The sequence below is a fragment of the Muntiacus reevesi genome, chromosome 14 (assembly GCF_963930625.1).
Source record: "Muntiacus reevesi chromosome 14, mMunRee1.1, whole genome shotgun sequence".
Classification (NCBI taxonomy): domain Eukaryota; kingdom Metazoa; phylum Chordata; class Mammalia; order Artiodactyla; family Cervidae; genus Muntiacus; species Muntiacus reevesi.
The window spans coordinates 24730695-24737228 of record NC_089262.1 but is presented as its reverse complement, the minus strand read 5'-3'; the positions used below and the strand labels follow the sequence as shown (position 1 = coordinate 24737228).

At 32.7% G+C, this 6534-nt stretch overlaps 1 non-coding gene across 1 annotated transcript; it reads right to left on the bottom strand.

The window, feature by feature from the left end:
* Positions 1 to 2748: 2748 nt before the first annotated feature.
* LOC136146774 (U6 spliceosomal RNA) lies at positions 2749 to 2856 on the bottom strand. The gene has a single exon (XR_010659062.1). It is a non-coding gene; the product is annotated as a U6 spliceosomal RNA (small nuclear RNA).
* Between the last annotated feature and the right edge of the window lie 3678 nt (positions 2857 to 6534).

Here is a 6534-nt window from a genome sequence, read left to right as displayed (position 1 = left end):
ATAAAGGAATTGTTATAGTAATTTCATTAATTGAAAGTCAATTTATCCATACTCCCACCAAATGAATTTTCAACAGTATCCAAAAGCTATGCGTTTGAGTTAGGATTTTTAAACTGTTGTGCTAGGACAAGTTTAACTGAGATTATGGAAGGTCCATTGTTTCTGTGAAATATTTCTTGCTTACCTCTCCCACATTATAGTGAGAACTACAATTTCAATGTTCCTCTTATTTATTTCTTTTCCTCTGTATATGCTTTTTTTCCCTAAGAAAATGATAACTTCTTCTGCTAGTTTAATTTTTGTATTTTGCTTAATTTTATATGAATGTATTTTTCCTTATTAGATTCCTCTAAAAATGGTATTTTATATTATCTTTTCAAAGGTGTGGGTGTATCCTCAATTATCTCCATAGTTTCATTTTTTTAATTTTTAAAAAATTTTGGTTGTGCCATGCAGCATGTGGGATCTTAGTTCCCTGACACGGGATGAAATCTTTGCCCCTTGTATTAGAACCTCTGTATCTTAACCACTGGAACCCCACAGAAGCCTGAACAAACCCTTGCGTCATCATCTGACCTATATTCAAGAAACACTTCATTGTCATTTGATGAATCATAATATTTCATACCAATGACTATGACCAACAAAACTCACTTGTTTTGTTGTATATGTTTTATTTGTTATATACATTGTGTGTAGTATGATGATGATTATAAGAAGTCATGAGAATATTTTTTTTTTTTTTTAATTTTTCAATGGGTTTTGTCATACATTGATATGAATCAGCCATAGAGTTACACGAATTCCCCATCCCGGTCTCCCATCCCTACAAAGCCACAGTCATCAAGACAGTATGGTACTGGCACAAAGACAGAAATATAGACCAATGGAACAGAATAGAAAGCCCAGAGATAAATCCACGAACCTATGGACAGCTTATCTTTGACAAAGGAGGCAAGGATATACAATGGAAAAAAGACAATCTCTTTAACAAGTGGTGCTGGGAAAACTGGTCAACCACTTGTAAAAGAATGAAACTAGAACACTTCCTAACACCATACACAAAAATAAACTCAAAATGGATTAAAGATCTAAATGTAAGACCAGAAACTATAAAACTCCTAGAGGAGAACATAGGCAAAACACTCTCCGACATAAATCACAGCAAGATCTTCTATGACCCACCTCCCAGAATATTGGAAATAAAAGCAAAAATAAACAAATGGGACCTAATGAAAATTAAAAGCTTTTGCACAACAAAGGAAACTATAAGTAAGGTGAAAAGACAGCCCTCAGATTGGGAGAAAATAATAGCAAATGAGGAAACAGACAAAGGATTAATCTCAAAAAATATTTTTTATTAAATGTATTTTTCCAAATAGCATCATCAATAAATCAAAATGTACATTTAATAAAATCTAAATTAATATGGAAGAAAATATTTATTATTTTGTAGCAATTGACAAATGATTCTAAATATTTTCTGAAAATGCAAAGAACCTGGAAAAACCTAAATGATTTTCAAAGAGAAAACCAATGTCGGAACACATGCACCTGATTTTGAGAGTCACTATAGATCTGCTCCATCACATTGGTATGCTACTGGTGTAAATATAGAAATATAGATTAATGTAACAGAAGATCAGGATATATATGCACTCATAAATGATTACTTAATTTTCAACAAAAACACCAGTGGAGAAAGGGATGTTTTTAGAACAAATTCTTTTGGAACGAGTAGATATCCATATGAAACAAATAAATAAATAACTTCAATCTTTACCTTAATCAAACAGAAAATTGGTTCAGAATGCATCATAGACCTACACAGGAAAAACTAGGAATGAAAAATAACTTTCTAAACTAGAAAAGCAACAGCTAATGTTGTATATAATGGTGAAATTATAAAATTGACTTTATGATTGGACACAAGGCTTTTTCCACTCTCACTAATTCTATTAAATAATGATCTAGAAGTACTAGTTGTGGACTTAGGTAAGTAAAATAAATAAAGACTATGCAAACTGGATAGAAAAAAAGTAAAACTGTCTTCTTTCACAGTAGACATGTTTGTATACATGGAATGTCTTAAGTAATCTATTAAAAAAGCTATTAGAACTTGCAAATTTGTTTAGCAAGGAAACAGTACAATATCAACATATGAAAGTCAATTGTTTCTGTGTTCTATCAAAGAAAAACTGGAACATTTAAAATGTCATTTAGTGTAGCATCAACAAACATGAATATTTTGTGATATATTTGATCTGATATATGTTAAGTGCTGAGAATTAGAAATTATAAAGCATTACTGAGACAAATTAGAAAAAAGACTAAAATAAACTTAATTGTTGCTCTGTAGACTTAATGCAGTTTTTTTGTGTGAAGAAATAAGCAAGCATTCTAAAGTTTATATATAAATGCAAATGATCTAATATAGCTAAACAATTTTGGAAGAGAGCATCCCCTATATAATTTTAAGACTAATTATAAAGCTACTATAACTAAAAATGTGTAATATTGGCATAAGAAAAAACAAACAGAATAGAGAAAGTAAAAGTGTTAGCTGCTCAGTCATGTCGCCATGGACTGTAACCCACCAGGCTCCTCTGTCCATGGGATTCTCCAGGCAAAAATACTGGAGTGGGTTGCCATTCCCTTCTCCAGGGGATCTTCCTGACCCAGGGATTGAACCCGGGTCTCCTGCATTGCAGGCAGATTCTTTATCATCTGAACCACCAAGGAAGCCCTAAAACTATGGAATGCTTCACAAATTGCTTCTCATTCTTGCACAGGGGCCATGCTAATCTTTTCTGTATCACTCCAATTTTACTACATATACTTCAGAATAGAGAGTCTAGATATAAACTCACACATCTATGGTCAAAAATGTTAAGATTGTTCAGGAAGCAAAAGATGATGCTCTAGCATATATGATGATGGAACATGCAAAGTAGACACAAAATAAGAACTACTTTGAAGTTAGTAAGATATTAACATACATGTCATGTGTGAGCTTTTCAGATCTTTATGTAAGTGTCATCGCAGCAGGAGGGAGGGATTTGAAGGAGGAAAAGATCACAAAAGACATGGAGTAACAGAAGAGTTAGATAGAATAAGCTGCATTTCAAAAAAGAACAACTTACTCTGGGTCAGACCAAAGACATTAAAGGCATGTTTTGATTATTTCACAAAATGCCTACCATTGATATTCTGTAAAGGTTGAAAACTTTAAGAAGAAATCAGATAAGCAATGTTGCAAATACTATGCCATATTCACAATTTACAAGCTATGTGTGTGTACGTGTGTGTGTGATTGAGAGAGAAGCTCTCTGATATTCCCTTCTAGCTAATGAGGAGATATAGGATCTTTGGCATCTCCTAGGAATATTTACCAGCTTCCCTGGTAGCTCAGCTGGTACAGAATTAGCCTGCAATACAGAAGACCTCGGCTGGATTCCTGGGTTGGGAAGATCTGCTAGAGAAGGAATAGGCCACTCACTCTAGTATTCTTTGGCTTCCCTTGTGGCTCAGCTGGTAAAGAATCCGTCTGCAATGTGGGAGACCTGGGTTCGATCCCTGGGTTGGGAAGAACTCCTGGAGAAGGGAATGGCTACCTACTCCAGTATTCTGGCCTGGAGAATTCTGGGGTCACAAAGAATCGGACATGACTGAGCAAATTTCACTTTCATGAATGTATACATACTTTGGCACTAGCAGCTAGAGGCTGATGTGAAAAAAGACAGGCCTGAAAGACGGAGATTTCTCTTGAGAGCTAACATTTTCAGAACAAATTGGGCAGCAGACAAACATTCACTTTCCAGACCTCAGGATGTAGTTAATATCAGTGATCTCAGGATGGTCTAAGAAAACAATTACTAAAACTGACAGAATCCAACTGTCAGATCCAAACATTTGTTGTGCCTCTCTTCAAAAGAACTATTGGGTGATTTTTCTTTTAAATCAATGTTTGCAAATTTTGTCAACTTTTCTGAATTTGACTGCTGAATAGACTCAAGCACTTTTTCAATAAATAATATATTTTTCCTAAAGTAGATTTAAATGTAAATGAACAAAAATAGTCCAATCCAAGATTTAAAAAAAAAAGCATGACTTGAATCAAATCCATATATTCTTTAGTGCCCGGCATGTATAATATACATATATTTCAGATTGCTTATTTTTATTCATAGACTTTATTTCACTGAATTCTGGCAACAATGAGTCTGCTGTTTATCAATAAATATTTTTCATTAAACTAGAACAAGAATGATGAATTTCTAAATACAGCCTTACTTACATGCATGTTCCCTACTTTTCAAATAAAAAGAGTTTGTCATTTTTGCATTACATATTTGGGTTTAAGACTACAAGAGAGACGGTATTGAGAATAAGCATTTAAGAATATTTATAAGAATCCTAGTAAATTTGGTATCCTTGGAAAAATAAAATTTTACACAAAATGGCATAACCTGAATTCTTATTGGAACAACAATGGAAGTTTGAAGTGTTATTATATTTGTTCAAGGACATTACACTTAAAAATTTAAGTGTAATTGATAAGAGCAGAGATCTGAGGTCAGAATATTTGGGTGAACTTAATACATCTGCCTTTTTTAGACTGTGATTACTTTAGCAAGTTATTCAACATCTCTGGGTCTTTGTTCCTCATACATAAAGTGGAGATATGTATATGTAGATCTTCATATCTGTTGTCAAGAATAAATTAATTCATGAGAAACACTTAGAATGCAACCTTACAGACATTAAAGTACTGTTTGTTAGAGATTACATTTAGTCTAGTCTCCCATCTAGTGATAAAATTTTTCATTTCACATTTAATTTCCTAGGAGCATTTTTTAACAACTAGCATCTATAATAAAAACAAAGAAACCCTCAACAATTGTTTTCCCTTTCCCAACATGTTTTCCATGTGTATGCATTTCCCCTTTGATTAATGCACATTCTACAGCTGTATTTTACTGAAATTTCTCCCTGATGGTATTGTCCCCTCAAATTTCATTTCAGATGCTCCCTCCTTCATTCTAAAACCTAACTAAATCCCCTGATATAATAATCATCTCTCCATCTTAGTCCCATAATAATTATCACCTCTGTTGTAGTAAAGATTGCATTCAGCTTGACTTTTTTTCACCCTCATTCAGATCTTTAAAAACTCATTTTTGAGTTTGAGGTGACTCATTCTCCATCACATATATAACTTGAGCTTTTTGTTGTTGTTGCTTCATTATAAAACTAATAGTTTTAGAATATTCAGCATATCTTAATAATACCTCTTATGTTTATATATAATACCTGGCATAATGTATAGTTGAGGTTTCACCCGGGGGCTCAGCAATAAAGAATCTGCCTGCAGCATAGGAGATGTAGGAGCCACCAGTTCAATTCCTAGTTTGGGAAGATTCCCTGGAGGAGGACATGGCAACTGACTCCAGTATTCTTGCTTGGAGAATTCCATGGACAGAGGAACCTGGAAAGCTATAGTCCAAAGGATCACAAAGAATTGGACACAACTGAAGCAACAGAATATACAATACATTGAAGCACAACACACAATGGATAGCTAGGATTCAAATTTATTTCTTTTCCAATGCTTTTATTTGTGGGCATCTAAATAAACATTTACCCTTTCTCTGTTTTCTAATTTTAAGTTTAGGAAAAGGTAATATTTTTCCTGTCTTTTCAAGTGGTTTTATAATATTTTAAAGTGTATTTTTCTCACATAATGCTCAACCATAATATTACAAACATTGCATATTATATTAATATGACTAAATTGCTATAACTTAGTTTATTAACAAGAATATATCTCAGGAAATATACTGCCTAATAAGTTTTCTATTTGAATAATTTAAAAATCTGCTCAAAATGGATAGTAGTGAATAACAAAACTGTCATTCAAATTAGAGTTCTTTCTAATTATATGTTTATGATATCTTCTAATTCTTTAGGCTTTTAAACTTAAGATAAATCTAAAAATGCTTATAATTTAAAAAAAAAAACAGCAGTAAAAGCAACAACAAGGACAAGCATTCCTAAAGCTCCTACAATTTATCACACAATTTAAGAACTTTATGAATGCATTTATTTGAAAAATAAAAGTTTGACGCTATTTCTGGTACTAATACATTTGCTTATCTCTCCTTGTACTCTTGTTATTTTCAATAATCTTGTTAACAAATAAGCTATTTTGAAGTTGAAAATAATACTTTATGCCTTTTTCCTTTTTTTTATTTTCAAGAAGTTACTCTCTGCTTCTTCCAAATAAATGTATCACAGTGGGATTTCATATATTCTGATATTCTATGGAGGAGACTTTCATACAAAAATATTTTCTAATAATTTTACCTTAAAAATTCTTATAGGTTTTGTTTTTTAAAATTGTAAATAAAGGTATTTCTTTCTAGTTACCAGTGACTCAGACGATAAAGAATCTGCCTGCTCTTCAGGGGACCTGAGTTCGATCCCTGGGTCAGGAAGTTTGCCCAGAGAAGGAAATGACAACCCACTCCAGTA